At 39.0% G+C, this 24,301-nt stretch overlaps 1 long non-coding RNA gene across 1 annotated transcript in view; it reads left to right on the top strand.

Moving 5' to 3' along the window:
- Window positions 1-1,450: 1,450 nt before the first annotated feature.
- LOC112428559 (uncharacterized) overlaps window positions 1,451-24,301 on the top strand; it is a 39,711-nt gene continuing 16,860 nt past the window's right edge. The window contains exon 1 of the long non-coding RNA XR_003020564.2: window positions 1,451-1,683. This is a non-coding gene — a long non-coding RNA (uncharacterized lncRNA). The remainder of the gene's footprint in view (window positions 1,684-24,301) is intronic.

Raw genomic sequence — 24,301 nt, 5'->3', positions numbered from 1 at the left:
CTCTTCCTTTTTCTATTCTAAAGCAATAATTTTTAATAATGTAAGCTATATACATACATGCTTTCAACATACAACACCCTGACTATCATATAATGGATATTTCAAGCAGTAAGTGTTCAGCATGTCTTCACCCCCACTTGAAGACATAATGTATCAATTAGGCTGTTCTTGCATTGCTATAAAGAAATACCTGAGACTGCGGAATTTATAAGAAAAGCGGTTTAATTGGCTCATGGTTCTGCAGGCTGTACAGGAAGCATATTGGGTCTACTTCGTCTACTTCTGTGGAGACCTCAGAGAACTTTGACTTATGGTGGAAGGTGAAATGGGAGCAGGCACCTCGTGTGACTGAAGCAGGAGCAAGAAAGAGAGAGTGACGGAGGTGCCACACACTTTTAAACAACCGGAACTCTCTTGAGAATTCACTCACTGTCTTGCGGACAGCACCAAAGGAATGGTCCTAAACCATCCATGAGAAATCCTCCCCCATGATCCGATCACCTCTCACCAGGTCCTATCCCCAACACTGGGATTACAGTTCAACGTGAGATTTGGGCCTGGACACAGATCCAAACCCTATCAATATATTGGCCAGACGCTTGCAACTATGTGAAGAATACCCTGGTTACCCAGCCACAAATGCAGATGTTATTGATAAGGGAGGGGGGCAGGGAAGTGCTGGGAGGAGAAAGGCAGGTCTCTGGCCAGGGCTCCACCCTGGGGCCTGTGCCCACAGACCTGGGTGAGGGCAGGCACTCCTGCCTTTGCGTCCAAATGTTGCTTTTCCCAAGACCACCCTGGCCCGCCACGCCCCCATCCTGTGCCTATGAAAACCCCGAAACCCTAGTGGGCAGTCACACAAGCGGCTGGACATCCAGAGGACGTCAAGAAGAGCACGTCCACAGGCACCGGCAGACCCTGGCAGGCCACCGACTGGTGGAAGGACGTGGAGTTCGGCTGGGCAGTCGGAGGAGATCCAGGCCGCTAAGTGGCCTGACCCCAGGAAATACACCTTCCCACTCCATCTCCCTTCTGCCTCCCCTGCCTGCTGAGAGCTACTTCCACTCAATAAAACCTTGCTCTCATTCTCCAGGCTCACGTGTGATCTGATTCTTGCGGTACAACAAGGCAAGGACCTTAGGATACAGAAAGTCCTCTGTCCTTGAGATAAGCCAGGGGTCTAATTGAGCTGACTAACACAAGTCGCCTACAGATGGCAAAACTAAAAGAGCACCCTGTAACACACGCCCACTGGGGCTTCCGCTGCAATCGTTCACCCCTAGACACGGCTGTTGGGTTAGAATCCCACAACCCAGCCGTCTGCCTGCTCCTCTAGAGGTTTGAGCAGTGGGGCAGGGAAGAAGCGAGCCCCTCCTGCTGTTGCACACCCTGCGAGGGGGCAAGGGAACTTCTCCTGTTTCATCATCAGGGATGTTGTATCGGTGTCTTGAATAACACTAGCATTTTGCCATATTTGGAGCTGCTACTGGGCCAGCTCTGTTTCCAGGCCTGCCTTTCAATCTTTTCCTTGCTTTTGGCATGAGTTCCCTTCTCTCTTGAGAAATCAGTTATGCATTTGAAAATACGTGTAGCTATACATACTTTAAACATACCATTTAGCAAGGGTGCTCCTTATTGGATGGTCTTTCACGTTGCTGGGAACAGAGAACACCACAGTTCCAGGTGAGCGAAGTAGTGCGATCTCATACATGATGAAAGCTAAGCAGGCAACAGCTTTCCCGTAAGTAAGCATTTCAAAATGTATTTGTAGAAAGGCAGTAAAAGAATAAGATGCAAATCAAGCTATTTTTAAACCATCTTTTTCAGGGCCAAGGAAGAAAAATGAATTCTTTAAAAAAAAATTATAAGGTCTTTAGTGGTGTTTTTAGTTGAAGTAATTTGGAGATGATTAGGTATTGTTATTTTTCATTCAATTCTTTAGAACAAAAACTTACAGAAATAGAAAGCTTTGCCATTTCTTTTCCTCACAACTTTAAAAAGTAAACCCATGAGTGTTGGGTCACAAAAACCTTTCTTTTTTAGTCTCCTTTTTGTGCAGATTCATCCACCGTCAAATTACATTGTACTCCTTCCTCCTCGGACTACCTGTGGAAGAATGTTTATATAAATAAACCCAAAGTCCTGTCTTTTTGTCTGTTGCTCTGAGTAAACGGTACAAAATAGACGCCTTAGTCTGGTGATTTGATTTAATACAAATGGATATTGTTAGAACAATTCTTTACACCTGAGCTATTGGGAGATTTACTTGTAACTTTCCTTGCTACGTGAACAGCAGTAGTATTTGTTGTTTCTAAGATGTGTTGTAGTTTGAAAGATTTTGTTTGTATCATGCCCAAGTGACTGCATTAAGAAGTACCTAGTTGATTAAAACAAAACAAAACAGAACAAAACAAAACTCCTTTAAATCATTCAGCTGTTTGACCTATACTAGTGTATAGGTGTTATACTTAATTATATATTCTGGTGCTGTCTGTTTTATTATGTGGCAGTGTGTAGTCCCAGTATTTATGCTAATTGTATAGTTCTTTGGACTCCAGTTTTTCTATTTGTAAATTTGGATTAAAGTCTATCATGGCTCCTTTCAAAGAGAGCACTATATGTACATGGAGGGTACTTTGATACCACTAGAGGGATGGGACTGAGATCTCAAAGAAACAGGATACACTGTAAACCTGGGAGGCGGAGCTTGCAGTGAGCTGAGATCTGGCCACTGCACTCCAGCCTGGGCGACAGAGCGAGACTCTGTCTCAAAAAAAAAAAAAAAAAAAAAAGACATAGGATACACTGGCTCTGGGGTGAATGGGTCCTATGACTTGTAGGGCTTTGGAGTAGGACATACAACTCTGGGGCTAAAGCTCAGGGCACTGGCCATGCAGTTGAACATTGCTGCCAGTTCTTTCCTGGTCCTGCCCTGTGCAATTTCCAGCTTCTTCTCTAAAGAAATGTTGAAGGTATGCATACATAGCAGAGGTGTGCCAAAGCGTACAGTTGCCCAGATTATTTGCACACCTTGGTTTGGCCCTGGCCAGTTGAAGGAGTTATGAGGAAATACATTGCTGCGGTGACTTCTGTCATTCATTTCTCTGTGTATATTGGTATTAATTGATTTTTTTGGCAGAGTTTAAAGTACTTTTGAACTTTTCCCTTTTCTTCTCTCTTCTGCTTCTTTTTCCAGACTGCTTCCGAGATTGGATGAAGAGAATCTATTGACAACGCTGTGAAGAGAGGTATTTGGAGCGTGTTGGGGGAGGTAGTGTTGACTTCCTTGTGCAATCTAGGATTGAGTGCGGGATGCAGTTGGACGGGAAGAGAAGTAAGACTCCTCCATCTTCCTGGTCCAGAGAAATTATGCTGGAGCCCCCTAGCCTTAACGAGAAAGGAGGTGTTTATGTTTCCACCATCTTTGAGATCTGATTGCTAATGGAGCTCCCTTTAAAGAATTCTGCTGTTTACAATAAAAGTGAGATCTCCCTCCTCCATCCTGTGTTACACAGCTTGGGATTGCACCCTTGTTCCTGGCACCTTTGCATTGCAGGAGCCTGCCTTTGACTTTCTTTCCTCTCTTGCTGCTTCTCTTTACAGAAAGTGCTGAGCTTCTTGGTGAGTGTCCCTCCCAACAGATGAATATTCAGCAGAGAATGGAGAGCTTTCTACCGTAAGAATCAGGATGTGGCTGTTTGTAAAGTTATTGCATTTTTTTTTAAGAGTGGCTGCAATTAGTTTTGGTGTTAGGCAGCAAAAACCCCAAAATGTTCTTTTTGATTTCACATTGCTTGCATAATACAGATACCCATTAACTGGAAGAAATCTTTGTGGGTAAGTGTATGAGTGTGTATGCATAAGTATGTGTGTGTGTGTGTGTGTGTGTGTGACTCCACATATATTTCTGGAGTGCCTTCTATGTGCCAGGCATGGTGTTAGTCAACATATATAATTGAGAGTAAAACAGTCATGATCTCTGCTCTTAACCAATTTACAATCTAGGATAAAAGAGACCTTCCATGTTCAAATCCACAATGACATTAATTGCAATATGATTCATTGTTGTGTTTGAAGAATAGCTAAGAAAAGCACAAAGAACTTACAAGATGGCTTAACAGAAGAACTTCATCTAGCTTACAAGTATGGATAGCCCCTTTCTAAGAAAGCGGTATGAGTAAGGATGAATAGGAATAGGCCAGATAAAATACTAAGCCAGGAGTTGGAGGTGGACACGGGGGAGGGAGGTGACATAGTACTGACAGAGAGGTGTAGAGAGCTGAGGAGGCTGATGAATGTAGAGAAAGTAGAAGTGTCACTGGATTGCAGTTCTTGATAGGTAGAAATGTTGTATGAGGGGACGAAAACAAGGCCATTGGAAAGGGAAGCTGAAGGTGGTGGTGGTGGTGTTTGTGAAGGTATTCATGTTATTGCAGAATTATCTGAAGTGCAGTTTCCAGTGTTGACCAAATTCATGGTGTGACTGTGGAAGTTGGTGCTTGGGGTGAATGATGACAACTATCAGTGGGTATCAGGGTAAGGAACTGCTGGTCAAGGTGTTGATGGTACATCCAAGTGATGTTAAATCTGCTTAGCATGATGGTAAGGTTGGGTGAAAAGAAGACGACGAGTTGGGTGCTAAATTCTTTAAGGAGTGACCAAATGATTAAGTGAGGACTGGAGAGAGAAGAGGCTCTTATTGTCAACTACTCAAAGGAGCGGCTTACAAAAGAGAGTGCAGTTTTTTTGTCTGCAAGTGGCATTGGGTAGTCAGGAGGACACTGCCTTGGTTCTGATACTGGGATATTTCGAGTTTGATGGAAAACGTCTCCCAGCCCCTGCTTGAGAGGAGAAGCAGTATCCTTAGGGGACAGTGGGTTTCAGTGAAGTCAAGAAAGGGTGTGGTGTGTGTGTGTGTGGTGTGTGTGTGTGTGCGATAACTTTAAGATAATTACGGGTTAGAAACATGTGGATTAAGGTAAGAAGAGACTACCCTCAGGCATTCATCCAAACTTTGAATTTCTTCTAGAAACCTCCTCTCAAGTCACAGTCAAGTGACTGATTGATTGATCCAGCAATTGCAAAATCACTCTCTTCTAATGCATACCGTTTAAGTTAATTTAAAATGTAAGTTTTATTTTCTTTTTGGATGGGGTCTTGACTGCATCCTGAAAACATAGCTGGTGTTTTTGTTACCTTAGTGTAAGCTGTGTAGTCAAAAGAATAGTGGGAATGGTCACTGTGTGTGGATATTGTTGTTCCTGAGGTAAATTCTGTCCTGGCTACTAACCAAAGGATCTTTCAGAAACGCTCTCCCAAACCACTGCCCATTGGATGGCAAACACAGTACCTATTTTAGAGAAAATGATTGCATCAGATTAAAATGGTTAAATTGTCTTAACATGCCAGGATCTTATCTTTTCATGAAAATATTTTTTATTAACTTTTTTTTAAAGGAGGACAACTGCTCTTCAGATTTTTCCCATGAGAACTGGAGATTAAACTTTGATTTTTCTCCTTTTATCCTCCCCAATAGAAGCTGTATATTTTGAGGATAACCACTTGGTTAAAAGCAAAATAGCCTTAAATAAACACACATACCTTAAAATGAATGAGCATTTCTGGTATAGTCTTAGATTTCACAGTGTCATACTGACTGGGTTGAGAAAGCCACCAGAATTTCATAGCTCAAAGTTCAGGTTTTATACAGGATTTATATGTCCTGTAGAATATTTTGTTTGCTGCAGTTTGAAATGATAGTATCTTCTTCTCTAGGAAACTAATGTTTAACAGGTAAGTGCAACCAGATTGCTAACAGGAGATGGAGGAAAAAATGTCACCATTTTGAATGGGGTTTGTGTTTACCAGTACACAAAACGTATGCTTGTATTATCGATTGTGTGAAAATATCTATAATTGTTAGAAAGATAAAATCCATGTTTGCCAAGAAAATCAATTTTTTCCATATCTCTCTTTGTGCACTGTGGTTTTAAAATTTCCTTTTCATTTTTAATTATGTTTTCTGTTTAGAAAGCTTATTTGAAAAAATTAAACAAAAATTATATACATTTATTGTGTACAATGGAATATTTTAAAATATGCATACATTTGGAATGGCTAAATGTAGCTAATTATCATATGCATATTTATGATTTTTGTGGTGAGGACGCTTAAAATCTACTCTTTTAGAAATTTTCCAGAATACAATACTGTCCAATGTTATTAACTGTAGTCACCATATTGCACAATAGATCTGTTGGACTTCCTACTCCTGTCCAGTTGAAATTTTGTATACTTTGACAAACATCTCTCCAACTCCACCTTTCTCCCCACCAGTCCCTTGTAACCACCATTCTACTTTCTGCTTCTGTGAGTTCAACTTCTTTAGATTCCACATGTGATATTTGTCTTTCTATGCTTGGCTTATTTCACTTAACATAATGTCCTCCATGTTCAGCCACGTCACAAATGACAGGGTTTCTTCCTTAAGGCTGAATAGTATTCCATTGTGCATATATATCACATTTCCTTTATCCATCCCTCCATTGTTGGACATTTAGGCTGATTCCATCTCTTGGCTATTATGAATAATGCTGCAATGAACATGGGAATGCAGATACCTCTTTGACACATGGATTTCATTTCCATTGGATATATGTGGTATGCTCAGAGGCGAGACTGGTGGATCATATGGTAGTTCTTTCCAAATTTTTTGGAAGAATCTCCATATGGATTTCCATAATGGATGTACCAATTTACATTCCCACGTGCATTGTTTTCTGACGTCGATAAACGTCACAAACCTTTATTTGTTCGTTTCACAAACCTTTATTGTGTGCTGACTATGCATCAGCATAATGGGAGGTGCAGTTGATACAAATAAAAGGCACAGCCTTGCTTGGAAGCAGATATAATAACTATTTATTAAACAAAGATGGCAGAAGTGGGCAACTGACCGCATGTGAGAAGAGTGACAAGGAGAGTGGAATCTAGGATGATGTATATTTTGGCTTGGGCTGTTGAGCTGATGAGGAATGTATATTTTTTGAAATGCAGTATACTGTCACCTTATTTCTAAGTAGGGTCAAGTTTGAGGCCAAATAAAACTTTCCAATATTTGTTCTTCTAGCACATTAATAAAATGTACTTTGTGATTATGAGCAGCTGATTTGAAGATTGATTAATTTCTACTCCTGTTACCTCGATAAATAAGAAATAAATTTCATGGACAAGAACTCATCATTTGAAATAGATGGTAACAGTTGGATTGTCATTGATTACATGAGGTGATTTACAAGGAGGTCCAGCACATGCATGTAGTGTGCTATTCCTTGCCATGTCTGTTTTCTGTTAATTAATACAAATGTTGTTGTGTAGTTTTTGGTATTTTGACTCAAATTGAGAAAATGTATGCACTTTTATATACACGTATTAGTGTAAAACTTGGACCTGGAAAAGCAGAGGTTTCTAATAAATTAGCCAACATTTTCTTTGAAGAATTCAAGGTACCCTGAAGTACTTTCCTAATGATTAAATTGTTATTGTTGGAGGTCAATTCTCCACAGACTTTTTGTATTTCTGCGTCTCTTGTGAGTGAGCAACTAACTGCCCTTCATTCTGAACTATCTTTTCAGGGATATTTGTGTTGTGAACAGTCTTGGAACATAGAGACAGTGTTTCTGGAGCAAAGGCCAGGCATGCTCACTGCCCATTATAAAGGATTCGGGTTCCCTGAATTCAAGATTCCTCTTCTACAGCACAATCACTGAAGGTACCATCTGGTTCTCTTTGCATCACCTTGCAAAAATGGAGGCCTGGTTAACTGGTACAAAAAAATGCGAATACTTTGGCTACTGCTATTGTCATGAGCACTAAACTGTTATTTTTCTGTGACCCGGGAGTCTTGTGTCTTCTACCAGCATTCATGAAACTTTTGTCTGGCTAACTGGTTAGTTTGCGAGAAGGGTGAACTCTCAGACCCTTCGCAGTTTTTTGTTTGTTTGTTTGTTTTTTGAGATGGAGTATTGCTCTGTTGCCCAGGCTGGAGTGCAGCGGCATGATCTCAGCTCACTGCAGCCTCTGCCTCCTGGGTTCAAGCGATTCTCCTGCCTCAGCCTCCCGAGTAGCTGGGACTACAGGTGTGTGCGACCACGCCCAGTTAATGTTTTGTATTTTTAGTAGAGACGGAGTTTCACCGTGTTAGCCAGGATGGTCTCGATCTCCTGACCTCGTGATCCACCCACCTTGGCCTCCCAAAGTGCTGGGATTACAGGCGTGAGCCATGGCGCCTGGCCTTCTTCACAGTTTTTGATGGTTAATGCACTTCAGTGTCTTATCTTCCAATCTGTAGACTTTATTCTACCATAAAATATGAAACATTCCAACTTTTCCAGCACTGAGAGGATGGAACTCTAAGTTGTAGATTGACATGGTTTGGCTGTGTCCCCACCGAAATCTCAACTTGAATTGTGTTTTCTAGAATTCCCAAGTGTTGTAGGAGGGACCTAGCAGGAGGTAATTGAATCACGGGGACCGGTCTTTCCTGTGCTATTCTTGTGACAGTGAATACGTCTCACGAGATCTGATGGGTTTATCAGGGGTTTCTGCTTTTGTTTCTTCCTCATTTTTCTCTTGCTGCCACCATGTAAGAAGTGCCTTTCACCTCCTGCCGTGATTCTGAGGCCTCCCCAGCCATGTGGAACTGTTAGTCCAATTAAACCTCTTTTTCTTCCCAGTCTCAGATATGTCTTTATCAGCAGTGTGAAAACAGACTGATACATAAATGAAATAACAAAAAGTCAAAAACTATTATATCTGCTTTTCCTTGTGATTGCAAATGAAAATGGTGCCTGTGATACCTCGCATTTATTACATATCACGATTTTTGAAACCTCACTGAGAAATATTGGAGTGTAAGTGTACATTTAAAGCAATGACTTTTGTGAAATGTGAATATTTGCTATCACTTATAGTTCATTTATTTTCACTGCACTTAACTTTTATCTAGGGATCATAAACAAGTGTTTTGCTTTCTTATTGTAATCAAGTTTATTGAGGTGTAATTTATGTGTAATAGATTGCATCCAGTGTACAGTTTGATGAATATTGACAGTTTAATATGCCTGTAAGATCACCATCACCATCAAGATACAAAACACTTCCATCACCCCAAAGGCTTACATGTACCCTTTGACTAAATGAATTTCGATAATGTGTGTAAGCCCTTGATATTGAGCAATTTGGGAATAATTTCTGCTGAGGAGTTTTTGCTAGTTTCCTTATTTTATTTACTTTTTAAATTATCATAAGCATTAATATCTTATTTTTTTCCCTTGGTTATTTGCTTTGATTTCTGTTTTCCCATTAAGGATCCTCTGTTTGGTCTTTCCTTCTCTTTCATATCTGTTGGAGCAGAAAGACCAAATAATGTTTTCGTGAGCTCACATAAATTAGATAAATAGAATACATTTGAAAAAACATCAAGACTAAGTTGCCCCGAAGGAAAAAAAAGTCACACCAAAAAGAAGGTGGGAATTAGTGTACTTGAGTATGGAAATTGATTAAGCAATAAAAATATGATGACAATTACTTTTGTAATTCAGTTATGAATTATGCTTAAAATGTGTACTTTATTCACTTAATTATGACGTTTGATTTTAGAGTTTTTTCTTCTGTCAATTATTGATACATTTGCTAGGGAAGGCTTTCTCAAATATTTGTTTTCGTCTGACTTTTTATAATCATGGCTCTCAAAAATCGAAGGATGGATTTTGAACAGTCGATTTCTCTCAGCAGTGTAAAATGAGTCACATGGGTCACATTTGTCTTAAGTCCCTTCAAAGACTGGAATGTGAGTAGAAATTGCAGAGCAACTTTCCCACGGCACTAATTGCATGTGAAGGACAAGACACTTCCATATTGTAATACCAAATATAAAATAGTGCCAAAAAAAAAAGTCTCTGGTTAGAACTGTTCCATTTGTCACATGCCTTCTCATTTATAAAACAAGAATTTTCTCTCTTCTCTCACCCGGTTGGAGGATCAGCTTTATTTTTCAAAATTTGGATGGAAATCAGTCTTCAGTCTGCTCTGTCTGAAAAGAGAAAAATGCTTGCAACAGTTTGAAACACTATACACTGGAATATTTGATGTCAGTTATCTAGGATTTTTATATCACTCCTCTTCCAACCTCCCGCTTCTCACTGATGAGGGTTTCTTACTTTGGGGGGAAGAATACATAGCAACTGTAAAAATGTAAAATAAAGCGAGTTCATCTGATTAGTCTGCAATCTCTCTCTTTTCGTTTGCATCTGGAAATTCTCAAGTAGACACATGGAAACTTGCAGCATGCACGCTTTCTCCCTGTGTGTCTGCATATTCCATACCATTTTCCAGCCATGCTTGTCTTTTATTAAGAATTAGATGGTCTGAATGAGAATAATTTAAAACATTTTTTTAAAACTTTATTTTTTTAGGAACAGTTTTAGTTCATAGCAAAATTGAGATAAAAAAACAGAGATTTCCCATATATCCCTCCTGTCCCCCTCACCTGGCCTCCCCTATTATCAACACCTCTGACCAGAGTGGTACCCTTGTTGCAATCCATGAGCCTATACTGACACATGATTATCACCCAAAGCCCAGAGTTTACTTTAGGGTTCCCTTGGAGTTGTATATCCTAGGGGTTTAGACAAATATGTAATGACATGTACACAGAAAAATAAAAATTGGAGGTCAACATCTCACTTTTCCTGTTCAGTATTAAACATGAAGCAACTGTTGTGCCTTTTCCAAAAATAGTCTGCCACAAGGAGCAATAAGTAATCAGAATTTAAGGGGGAGGAAAATGGAAAACTCAAGAGGCCTGCCTTACATGAACACACACATATTTTATAACTTCTCTTATACTTTAGAACATTATTCCACTGGATTCTGGATTTCTAGATATTACATGAAAGTTCAACTGTAATTAGGAAGTACTTAGCTTAGTGTGAGGCAGGGTAGCTTGGGCTCTGTTTGATAGAATTGAATTGGGTCAACTTGCGATGCATCAAACACTCAGAGCGAGTATTTTTTTGGGAATCATCCACCTGAACAGGGAAATTTTCTAATGTGCACTAAAGTGCAGTACATGCTCTCAGAACATGAGGAATTGAAGACAATCACACTTCCCCTCTTTTGCAGCAAAAGGATTTTTTTACACTGGAGATCTCTGTTGAATTATGCCTAGTCGGTATTATCCATGCAGGTTATAAGTATGAGATGTTTCAATCCAAGAAAAAAAGCATTTTTTTGCCTTTTTCTTGTTTTTGTTTGCTTGCTTATTTTTACTTGTTTGTTTTCACTGCTGTACCAGTTCAAGGAATCACTGGCCAAAAAGGAGGACAAATTTATAATTAGGAAATAAAGGAGGCTGGCGGGAACTGGAAAGACCTGAATAAGTGGTTCATTAAACTGAGAAAACTGAGAAAGCAAAGCTCAGGGAAAGCAAAGCTCACTACTGAGAAAGCAAAGCTCACTACTGAGAAAGCAAAATTCACTACTGAGAAATTGTAGTGGGGGTGGGAATGGGGTTGAAAGAGATGCAACTGTATTGTAGACAAGAGAAAGGCCACTTCAGGCACTAACTCATAAAGGCAGTGCATCTGCCCTGGTTTTCCTTTCATGAACAGCTAAAATACCAGGTGACACTGGACATAGTAAAAGCGCATAATAGGATGAGGAGGTTGGTTTTGAAATTTGGACTAGGTCAAGATTTCTGGCTCATAGAAGTTAGTTGATCATGGAGCAGTCAACGTTCACAATGGGTCTCAGCAGCTAAGGCAGGCAACGGGGAAGTCAGGCAACAGGGATCAGAAACCCAGAGGAGAGGTGTGGAGAAACCAGAGTCTAGACCTATAGGTCTGGGAAGAAAAGATCAATATGCCTGGTCAAAGATTCCAGGAAGGAAAGATTTGGATCTCAGCAGAGGTCCTGAGTTGTGGGGTGTCAGGTACAAGAATGAAGCTTGATTCCAAGCTCAGTGCCACAGGATCTTCTCTTTTCTGTGTATGCACAGAACTGATGCGCAATTTTGACAAGGCCTGAGCATGCGGTTTGCAGAAAGTAAGTTCTGCCTGACCCAGGTGTGGTGCTTGAACAAATGGAGAGAAATAAATATCTCATGCATAATTCAAACTGGAATATATTTACAATTACAAAGGAAAGCCAGAGGGGCACTGTCAAAGTGGATGGTTATGCTCAGGTAAGAAAAAGGTGTAATCCTCCTCAAAGTATCATTTCTTTATATTAAAGTCTAGAAATATTTTCTCATTCATTTATTCATTAGTTCATTTATTCATTCGTCAAATGTTTATTAAATGTCTACTACATGTTGATATGTTTAACATCTTGCAAATCACTTTAACTAATAACTTTCACTGTCTGTCTGTTTGAATTTTCAATAATGAAGTCCATCTCTCTAATAAATGTTAACAATTAAAAATGGAGCCACTGTTGAGGCAAGTTCAAGCTCTGGGGAATTATGAAATTTACCAGAAAACCTTGATGACAATGGAGAGAAATAGGATAAAATTGTAAGAGCCTGAGGTGATGGTTTATAACTAAAATATTGATTTGAGAATGAATTAACTGAATCACTTAGCTATGATAATAGTGAGGTTGGACATCCATAATGGGAGTCATGATTGATTGTACAGTCATATAGAAGTTGGTCAAAATCCCCAAACTGGATGAAGAAATCAATTTGGTGGCTTCCTTTACATTTATTATTTGAAATAATTTTAGCAGGGAATACTAGACTAAAAAATGTAATGGCGTTTTTTTCTGGGCTCTGGCTCAAGTGGTTTGCCAGAAATAAAGTCTAAAAGGCTCTCCTTACTGTCGTATTTGTGACTTGTGGTTTTTGAGCCAGTTATTTTATTCTCCTGAAAGAATGGCTGTCATTATTCAGTTCTGATTTTACCACAATGTGTGTGTGTTAGTGTGCATGAAAACAGCATAGGATGTGTTGGGGTTGCAAGGAATAAACCTAGAACTGAGGCAGGCTCCTCTATAAGCAAAGACTATCTGCTATTATGAGTAGCAAATTATTTTAAACTACAAATTCTACCCAAGTGGCATTGTAGTATTTTTCTTGGCTGAACTAAATGTGAATTATTCATCAGATAAAAATTCTATTGAAAGGAGATAAGGTAGGGATTTGGAAAGATAAATGTTGTTTGTTTTTGTTTTGTTCTGGTAAACATGAAGGATTTTGGACAGCAAGAGGGCAAGATGATAATATGCAATAGGAAGAATTATAAAGAAGAGGGAAGGGAAGTGGAAGGTTTCAGAAGGGAAAGTGAGAGGATTCATGTTTTCCTTGTAACTGAAGTGCCACTACACACTGACTCTTTCCAGGTGAAATTATGAGGAGAATTTGTATTTATACATCTTGGTGTCCTTCAATCTAATCCTTTATACCAGAACCATGTTAATTCAGCCCAGTCTTTTTCTGATGGGTTACTCCCTATCTTCTTCTCCATTTGGTGGGAAGAGAAGAGGAAAAGACAAGAGGAAAAACAAACTAAAACTAAAAGAACTATGAGAAATTTATGGCTGGGCGTGGTGGCTCACACCTTTAATCCCAGCATTTCGGGGGACCAAGGTGGATGGAACGCTTGAGTCCAGGAGTTTAAGATTAACATAGACAACTGGCAAAACCTCATCTCTACAAAAAATACTAAACATTAGCCAGGCATGGTGGTACATGCCTGTTGTCCCACCTACTTGGGAGGCTGAGGTGGGAGGATCACTTTAGCCCAAGAAAGTTGAGGCTGCAGTGAGCTGTGATCACACCACTGCACTCCAGCCTGGGTGACAAAGTGAGAACCTGTCTCAAAACAAACAAAAAAAGAAAATTCATGGCTGGGCTTGGTAGCTCATGCCTGTAATCTTAGCACTTTTGGAGGCCAAGGTGGGCAGATCACCTGAGATCAGGAGTTTGAGACCAGCCTATCCAACATGATGAAACCCTGTTCTACTAAAAATAGAAAAATTAGTCAGGCATGATGGCACATGCCTATAAGTCCCAGCTATTCAGGAGGCTGAGGCAGGAGAATTGCTTGAACCTGGGAGACATAGGCTGCAGTGAGCCAAGATTGTGCCACTGCACTTCAGCCTTGGCAATAGAGTGAGACTCTGTCTCAGAAAAAAAAAAAGAAAAGAAAAGAAAAGAAATTCATACGAAATATTTATCTATATTTTCTTTGTTGTTATTGTCCTTAATTGTTCATGAATACATGGACCTTTTCCTGATTTCTAGGAACCAGTGAATGCTAAAGCTATGCTGTCAAGAATGAACTCTGTTGACACAATGGATTCATGTTATATGCCCATTTAAGACATGCAAATTCTACTATAGCTTGACAAGAAAATAAGAATTTACATATAGAAAATGACTATGCCTTTCATGTCACCCAGTAAGCATGTGCTCTGCCATGAGAATGAGACAGGTGATGTAAAGCTGTAATCTCAGCCTCAATTTCTGGATGTTATTCATGGCATGAGCATCTGAGTGTGCTGAGATTCTGGTAGTATTATTTAACCAGCCAGCTAATGGACTGGCCAACCAACTGACTTTTAAAAACTGCCCCTTGGCTGGGCGAAGTGGTTCACTCTTGTAATCCCAGCACTTTGGGAGGCTGAGGCAGGCAGATCACCTGATGTTGGGAGTTCGAGACCAGCCTGACCAACATGGAGAAACCCTGTATCTACTACAAATACAAAATTAGCCAAGTGTGACGGCGCATGCCTGTAATCCCAGCTAGTTGGGAGACAGAGGCGGGAGAATCACTTGAACCTGGGAGGCGGAGGTTGCGGTGAGCTGAGATCGTGCCATTGAACTCCAGCCTGAGCAACAAGAGCAAATTCCGTCTCAAAAAAAAAAAAAAAGAAAAAAAAAAGAAAAACTGACCCTTATTTGGTCATTATTGCCCAAATACCATTTCCTGTGCTCTTTTATTCTTTTTAAAAATTTTTTATTTTTATATATTTATTTATTTTTCAGACAGAGTCTCAGTCCATTATGCAAGTTGGAGTGTATTGGGGAGATCTCAGCTCACTGCAACTTCTACTTCCTGGGCAATTCTTACACCTCAACCTCCTGAGTAGCTGGGATTATAGGCATGCACCACCACACCCAGCAAATTTTTGTATTTTGATTTTGATTTTTTATTTTATTTATTTCTTATTATTTTTCTTTATTTCTTCTATTAAAAAGTGGGATACATATTCAGAATGTGCAAATTTGTTACATAGGTATATGTGTGTCATGGTGGTTTGCTGCACCTATTGACCCATTCTCTAAGTTCCCTCTCCTCACCCCCGACTCCCCAGCAGGCCCTGGTGTGTGTTGTTTCTCTCTCTGTGTCCACATGTTCTCACGGTTCAACTCCCACTCATGAGAGAGAACATGCAATGTTTGGTTTTCTGTTCCTATGGTAGTTTGCTGAGGATGATGGCTTCCAGCGTCATCCATGTCCCAGCAAAGGCATGATCTTACTATTTTTTATGGGTGCATAGTATTCCAAGGTGTATATGTACCACATTTTGTTTATCCAGTCTATCATTGATGGGCATTTGGGTTGGTTCCATGTCTTTGCTATTGTAAATAGTGCTGCAATAAACATATATGTGCATGTGTCTTTATAGTAGAATGATTTATATTCCTTTGGGTATATTCCCAGTAATGGGATTGCTGGTTCAAATTGTATTTCTGGTTCTAGATCCTTGAGGAATTGCCATACTGTCTTCCCCAGTGGTTGAACTAATTTACATTCCCACCAACAGTGTAAAAGCATTCCTATTTCTCCACAGCCTCACCAGCATCTATTGTTTCCTGACTTTTTAATAATCACCATTCTTGATGGGCATGACATGGGATCTCACTGTGGTTTTGATTTCTCTGATGACCAGTAATGCTGAGTTTTTTTTCATATTTGTTGGCCACATAAATGTCTTCTTTTGAGAAGTGTCTGTTCATATCCTTTGCCCACTTTTTGATTGGGTTGCTTTTTTCTTGTAAATTTGTTTACATTCCTTGTAAATTCTGGATATTAGACCTTTGTCAGATGGGTAGATGGAAAAAATTTTCTCCTATTCTGTCATTTGCCTGTTCACTCTGATGGTAGTTTCTTTTGCTGTGCAGAAGCTCCTTAGTTTAATTTGATCCAATTTATCAATTTTGGCTTTTGTTGCAATTGCTTTTGACATTTTTGTCATGAAGTCTTTGCCCATGCCTATGTCCTGAATGATATTGCCTAGGTTTTCTTCTAGGGTTTTTATGGCTTGGGGTTTTACATTTAAATCTTTAATTCATCTTGAGTTAATTTTTGTATAAGGCATAAGTAAGGGGTCCAGTTTCAGTTTTCTGCATATGCCTAGCCAGTTTTCCCAGCACCACTTACTGAATAGGAGATCCTTTCCCCATTGCTTATTTTTGTCAGGTTTGTCGAACATCAGATGGTTGTAGATGTGTGGTGTTATTTCTGAGGTCTCCATTCTGCTCCATTGGTCTATATGTCTGTTTTGGTACCAGTATTATGCTGTTTTGGTTACTGTAGCTTTGTAGTATAGTTTAAAGTCGGGTAGCATGGTGCCTCCAGGTTTGTTCTTTTTGCTTAGGATTGTCTTAGATATACAGGGTCTTATTTGATTCCCTACAAATTTTAAACTAGTTTTTTTTTTCTAATTCTGTGAAGAATGTCAACAGTAGTTTGATGGGAATAGCACTGAATCTAAAAATTACTTTGGGCAGTATGGCCATTTTAATGATATTTATCCCTCCTATCCATGAGGATGGAATGTTTTTCCATTTGTTTATGTCCTCTTTTATTTCCTTGAGCACTGGTTTGTAGTTCTCCTTGAAGAGGTCCTTCACATCCCTTGTTAGCTGTATTCCTAAGTATTTTATTCTCTTTGTAGCAATTGTGAATGGGAGTTCATTCATGATTTGGCTCTCTGCATGTATATTATTGGTGTAAAGGAATGCTTGTGATTTTTGCACATTGGTTTTGTATGCTGAGACTGCTGAAGTTGCTTATCAGTTTAAGGAGTTTTTGGGCTGAGATGACGGGTTTTGTAAGTATAAGATTATGTCATCTGCAAACAGAGACAACTTGTTTTTCTCTCTTCCTATTTGAATACCCTTTATTTCTTTCTCTTGCCTGATTGCCCTGGCCAGAACTTCTAATACTAGGTTGAATAGGAGTGGTGAAAGAGGTCATCTTTGTCTTGTACTGATTTTCAAAGGGAATGATTCCAGTCTTTGCCCATTCAATATGATACTGGCTGTGGGATTGTCATAAATAGCTCTTGTTTTTGAGGTATGTTCCATCAATACCTAGTTTGTTGAGAGTTTTTAACATGTAGGGATGTTGAATTTTATCAAAGGCCTTTTCTGCAACTACTGAGATACTCATGTGGTTTTCGTCCTTGGTTCTGTTTATGTGATGGATTATGTTTGTTGATTTGTGTATGTTGAGCCAGCCTTGCATCCCAGGGATTAAGCTGACTTGATCATGTTGGATAAATTTTTTGATGTGCTACTGGATTTGGTTTGCCAGTATTTTATTGAGGATTTTTGGATCATGTTAATCTGGGATATTGGCCTGAAGTTTTCTTTTTTTGTTGTGTCTCTTCCTAGTTTTGGTATCAGGATGATGTTGACTTCATGAAATGAGTTAAGGAGTAGTTCCTCCTTTTCAATTGTTTGGAATAGTTTCAGAAGGAATAGTACCAGCTCCTATTTGCATTTCTGGTAGAATTCAGCTGTGAATCCATCTGGTCCTGGGCTCGTTTTTGTTGGTAGGGTATTAAATACTGCCTCAATTTCAGAACTTGTTATTTTCTATTCAGGGATTCAGCTTCTTCCTGGTTTAGTCTTGGGAGGGTGTATGTGTCCAGGAATTTACCCATTTCTTCTGGATTTTCTAGTTTATTTGCATAGAGGTTTTTATAGTATTCTCTGATGGTAGTTTGTATTTCTGTGGGGTCAGTGGTGATATCCCCTACATCATTTTTTTTTATTGTGTTTGTTTGATTCTTCTCTCACTTCGTTTTTATTAGTCAAGCTAGCAGTCTGTCTATTTTGTTATTTTTTTCAGAAAACGAGCTCCTGAATTCATTGATTTTAGAAAGTTTTTCCTGTCTCTACCTCCTTCAATTCTTCTCTGATCTTAGGTATTTCTTGTCTTCTGCTAGTTTTTGGATTAGTTTTCTCTTGTCTCTGTAGCTCTTTTAAATGTGATGTGAGGGTGTTGATTTGAGATCTTTCTAGCTTCCTGATGTGGGCATTTAGTGCTATAATTTCCCTCTTAACACTGTTTTCACTGTGTCCCAGAGATTCTAGTACATTGTTTCTTTGTTCTCATTGGTTTCAGAGAACTTCCTGATTTCTGCCTTAATTTCATTATTTACCCAGGAGTCATTCAGGAGCAGTTTGTTCAATTTCCATGTAATCATGTGGTTTTGAGTGAGTTTCTTAATCCTGAGTTCTAACTTGACTGCACTGTGGTCTGAGAGATTGTTTCTTATGATTTCAGTTCTTTTGCATTTGCTGAGGAGTGTTTTACTTACAATTGTGTGGTCGATTTTAGAATAAGTGCCACGTGGCACTGGGAACAATCTATATTAGGGGTTGATTTGGGGTAGAGAGTTCTGTAGATGTCTACTAAGTCTACTTGATCCAGAGCTGAGTTCAAGTCCTGAATATTCTTGTTAATTTTCTGCCTTGTTGATCTAATACTGACAGTGGGGTGTTAAAGTCTCCCACTATTATTGTGTGGGAGTCTAAGTCTCTTTGTAGGTCTCTAAGAACTTGTTTTATGAATCTGGGTGCTCCTGTATTGGCTGCATATCTATTTATAATAGTTAGCTCTTCTTGTTGAATTGTTCCCTTTACCATTATGTAATGCCCTTCTTTGTCTTTATTGATCTTTGTTGGTTTAAAGTCTGTTTTGTCAGAGGCTAGGTTGTAACCCCTGCTTTTTATTTTTTTGCTTTCCATTTGCTTGGTACATTTTTTGCCATCCCTTTATTTTGAGCCTATGTGTGTCTTTGCACATGAGATGGGTCTCCTGAATACAGCGCACCAATGGGTCTTGACTCTTTATCCAATTTGCCAGTCTTTGTCTTTTAATTGGGGGATTTAGCCCATTTACATTTAAGGTTAGTATTGTTATGTGTGAATTTGATCCTGTCTTCATGATGCTATTTGGTTATTTTGCACACTAGTTGGTGCAGTTTTCTCATAGTGTTATTGGTCTTTATATTTTGTTGTGTTTTTGCAGTGGCTGGTACCAGCTTTTCCTTTCCATATTTAGTGCGTCTTTCAGGAGTTCTTGTTGGGCAGGCCTGGTGGTAACGAAGCCCCTCAACATTTGCTTGTCTGGAAAGGATTTTATTTCTCCTTCGCTTATGAAGCTTAGTTTGGCTGGATATGAAATTCTGGGCTGCAATTTCTTTTCTTTAAGAATGTTGAATATTGGCCCCCAATCTCCTCCGGCTTGTAGGATTTCTGCTGAGAGATCCACTGTTAGTCTGAAGGGCATCCCTTTGTAGGTGACCTGGCCTTTCTCTCTGGCTGCCCTTAACAGTTTTTCCTTCATTTTGACCTTGGCAAATCTGATGATTATGTATCTTGTGGTTGATCTTCGCATGGAGTATCTTAATGGTATTCTCTGTATTTCCTGAATTTGCATGTTGGCCTGTCTTGCTAGGGTGGGAAACTTCTGGATAATATCCTGAAGTGTGTTTTCCAGCTTATTTTCATTCTCTCTGTCTCCTTCTGGTACTCCAATCAATTGTAGGTTTGCTTTTTTTATGAAGTCCCATATTTCTTGGAGGCTTTGTTCATTCCTTTCCATTCTTTTTTCTCTAGTTTTGTCTGCATGTCTTATTTCAGCAAGGTGGTCCTCAAACTCTGATATCCTTTCTTTTTCTTGGTTGGTTTGGCTACTGATACTTACATACGCTTTACGAAGTTCTCATACTGTGTTTTTCAGCTTCATTAGTTTGTTTATGTTCCTCTGTAGACTAGTTATTCTAGTTAGCAATTCCTCTAACCTTTTATCAAGGTGCTTAGGTTCTTTGCATTGGGTTAGAACATGCTCCTTTGGCTCAGTGTAGTTTTTTATTACCCATCTTCTGAAGCCTACTTCTGTCAATTCGTGCATCTGATCCCCTGTCTAGTTCTGTGCCTCTGATGGAGAGACTTTGTAATCATTTGGAGAAGAGGAACTCTGGCTTTTTGTGTCTTCAGCATTTCTTCACTGATTCTCATCTTCGTGAGTGTGTCTAGTTTCAGTCTTTGAGGCTGCTGACCCTCAGATGGGGTTTTTGTGGGGGCTTTTTGTTGTTATTGATGCTGTTGTTTTTTGCTCGTTTGCTTTTCTTTCAGTGGTCAGGTCCTTCCGTAGGGCTGCTGCAGTTTGCTGGGGGTTCACTTCAGGCTCTATTTATCTGATTCACTCCGGTGCCTGGAGATGTCACTCAAGGAGGTTGGAGAAGAGCAAAGATGGGTGTCTGCTCCTTTTTCTGGGACCTCTGACCTCGAGGGGCACTAACTTAATGCCAGTAGGACCGCTTCTGTATAAGGTATCTGACAACTCCTGTTGGAGGGTTTCATCCAGTTTGGTGGCACGGGGAGCATGACCGATTAACAAAGCACTTTGTGTCTTGGTAGAGGGGCTGTGCTTCTCTGGGGGGACACCCACTCGTCTAGGCTTCCCGGATTCCTCAGAACTACTGGGAGGAAAGGATCGCAGAGACTGTGGGCACCCCTTTCCCTAGGGGCTAGGCCCAGGGAGATTCAGCTTATTTCCCTGAGCCTCTGGCTGGAGTTATTGAGTTCTGCAGGGAAGCCCCCCACCCAGTGAGGAAGGATGGGTCTGGGTCAGGCCTGAAGAGGCACTCTGGCCGCTGACTGCCACAACTGGTGTGTTAGGCTGTGGATACAAGTCTTGGGAGCAAGCTGTCCAGTCTCCTTGGCTCCAGTAGGGGAAAAGAGCAGCCTGGAGCTATAGAGATGGATGTCACCCTTCCCCCACCCAGGGAGCTTTGTGTGTTAGACAGTTGCAAGTCTTAGTGCTGGCTGCTGCCCCTCCTCCAAGGAGCTCAAATGGCTTAGACAGCAGGCAGCCTCAGCTGTGTTGCTGGTTGCCCCTCCTCCCGGAGGAGGTTCAGTGGGTTTAAGCAGATTCCAGCTGTTGAGAATCTGTGTGTTCTGGGGTTGGGACACTAGGCCCCGGTTGCATGGGTTCACAAGTGGGATCTTCCAATCCATAGGTTGCACAGTTTTGTGGAAAAAGCATGGTTTCCCTGGCTAGGTAACACACTCACTCACAGCCTCCTTTGGCTGGGGGGATGGTGCTCCCCTGCCCCACGTGGCTGCAGTGCCACACTGTTCTTCCCCCTTTCCAAGGTCACACCAGCCTCCTAGTCAGTTCTGTTGAGAGAACCTGGATACCTTGGTTGCCAGTGAAGGTGTCACACACTTATTATTATTATTATTATTATTATTTTTGTGGGAGCCACCCAATGCTGCTGTTTCTAGTCCACCATCTTGGCCCCTCAAACTTCTGTATTTGTAGTAGAGACGGGTTTTTGCCGTGTTGGCTAAGCAGGTCTCGAACTCTTGGCCTCAAATGATCTGCCCACCTCGGCCTCCTATACAGATATGAGCCACAGCGCCCAGTCATTCTTTTATTCTTTTCTGCAGATTGGACTTTTCATATATTGTCATTTCCTTCAACCTGAGGAACTTGCTTTAACATTTCTGGTAGTGAGGTTTTGCTTACAATAAAATTCTCTAAGCCATTGTCTGAAAATGGCTTTAATTTACCTTCATTTTTGAAAGATGAACAGTTAACATTTTTCATTTAGCATTTTAAAGATATCATTTCATTATCTTCTATCTTTCTTCTCATGAGAAGTCAACCATCATATTTATTGCTATCACCCTGAATATAATGCATAATTTTTTTCTTTAATTGTTTTTAATATATTTTATTTTAATCATTAGATTTAACCAGTCTGGCGAAAAGGTTCCTAGATGAGTTTATCTTTGTGTTTGTCCTGCTTGCAGTTTGCAAATTTTTTGGATCTGTTGATGTATTTTTATCGGTTTTAGGTTTTAGCCATTATCTCTTCAAGTATTTACTCTTTCATTCTAATCTCTTTCTGGGACCTCAGTTACATATGTTACATGACAAAATATTGCCCTAGAGGTCTTGTATGCTCTGTTCCTGTGTGTGAATTTATTCTTTGTTTCTATATTCCTGTTTTTAAGTTAATTTGCTTATTCTTTCTTCTGTAAGTCTGGCCTGCAATTAAACTGATTTAACAAACTTTTTATTTATGGTGATGTATATTCAGTTTCATAATTTTTATGATTTTTTTTTCTTTTAGGTTTCTACATCTGTGCTGAGATTCCACATCTGTTCATCTATTTTGTCCACCTTTTTCCCCAAATTTTTAGTCAGAATTCTATTAACTGTTTTAAAGCCTTTGCTGATTTCAACATCAAAGTCAACATGTCAACATCACCAGTGAGGGTCTGCTCCTATTTACTTTTTTTTTTTTTTTTTTCTGTTAGGTGTGGGTCCTATTTCTATGTGTTTTTGTTGGCCTAGTAATTTTTGATTGTGTGATAAACACTTAAGATGATAAACATTTTGTTGTCTTTTTATAGAGTGTTAAATTTTGCTGTGGATGGTGACTAAGTTACTAGCATATTCTCTTGATCTTTTGGAGGCTTGGTTTTAGAGTTTTTGAATGAGCATCTGTTTTAGTTTTCCCCTTAGTTCTGTGCCATAGACCTTAGTCATGATATGTGTTTCTTACTCCTGATGTGTGGTCCTTGTAGAGTCTTAATGAACAGCAACGGTGTTTACCAAGCTCCTCTGACCTAGCCAGACTTGAGCTGTACCCTGGAGAGACGAGGATAACTGCTGATATATTTTCTCAGTTATTCATCCTTTCAGGTGCTGCTCTCTTCTGGATTGCTTAGATTCTCACCATGAAAATAGACAGTTTAGGTAACAGCCAAGGATTCGAGGAGAGTTTGTATGCAGATTTGGCAGTATCCCCTCTGTGTCCTCCATTTTTCTGAATATTTTTCTTCCAATTTCATGTTCTGCTAGAATCTCTGAACTTGTCTCCCTGTCCTTTTCCCAATAGGATGACGTTTCTTGGTTGATTTTCATTTTCTCCTTGTACTGCCGTGACCCTGAATGTGTTATCGGGAAAAGCCAACTAATTACGGAGCTCATCTACTGTGCACCTTCAGTTTCTGCCTGCTTTGGATTGTACACCAGCGCCTTCACACAGTTTAAAGAAAATTTGTCTGGAGATTATAATTCTTATTATAGGAGATTTAGTCTGATACAAGCTATTCTACCACAAATGGAAACAGAATTTTTGCATAAACTAATGTCTAATATTAGTTGCTTGCCAGTCCTTTGTCATGTGCTGTGGGAGAGATTTATGTACCTTAGCGATGATCCACATAACAACACTACAAGGTATCATTGTCACCATCATCAATCATCACCATCATATTACTGAAAAGAAACTGAGGCACAGAGTGATAACAAACTTGCCCAAGTTTACAAAGTAAGGGACAGATGCAGGATTCAATGTTGTGTGTGTGTGTGTATATATATATAAAAGTTATATATATATATATAAATATATATGTGTTATATATAAATATGTTTTATATATATTTATACTTATTCATATTTAAATTAATTAAATTATTAAATAATTAAATTTATTAATCTTATTAAATTATCAAATTATTTAAATTACTATTTATTTTAATAAATTAATAAATTTATCAATAAATTAATAGTTTAATAAATTAATAATTTATTAAATTTTAAATTATTTAAATTGGTATTTATTTGTATATTTATAATTTATATATAAAATATAAATATATTTATATATTTATTTTTATATATTTATATTGATATATTTATATATTAAATATAAATTAAACATATTTCCATTTATATATTTATATATTAAATATAAAATATATATCTATATAAATATATATTTATATATTACATATAAAATATATATCTATATAAATATATATTTATATATTTATATAGAGCTATATATAAATATATATTTATTTATATAGAACTATATATAGATATATATTTTTATATGTAAATAAATATTAATATATAGTTATATATATAAATATATATATATATTCCTTTTTTTTGAGATGGAATCTTGCTGT

The sequence above is a fragment of the Macaca nemestrina genome, chromosome 6 (assembly GCF_043159975.1).
Source record: "Macaca nemestrina isolate mMacNem1 chromosome 6, mMacNem.hap1, whole genome shotgun sequence".
Lineage (NCBI taxonomy): Eukaryota > Metazoa > Chordata > Mammalia > Primates > Cercopithecidae > Macaca > Macaca nemestrina.
This window is presented reverse-complemented; position numbering and strand designations above follow the sequence as displayed.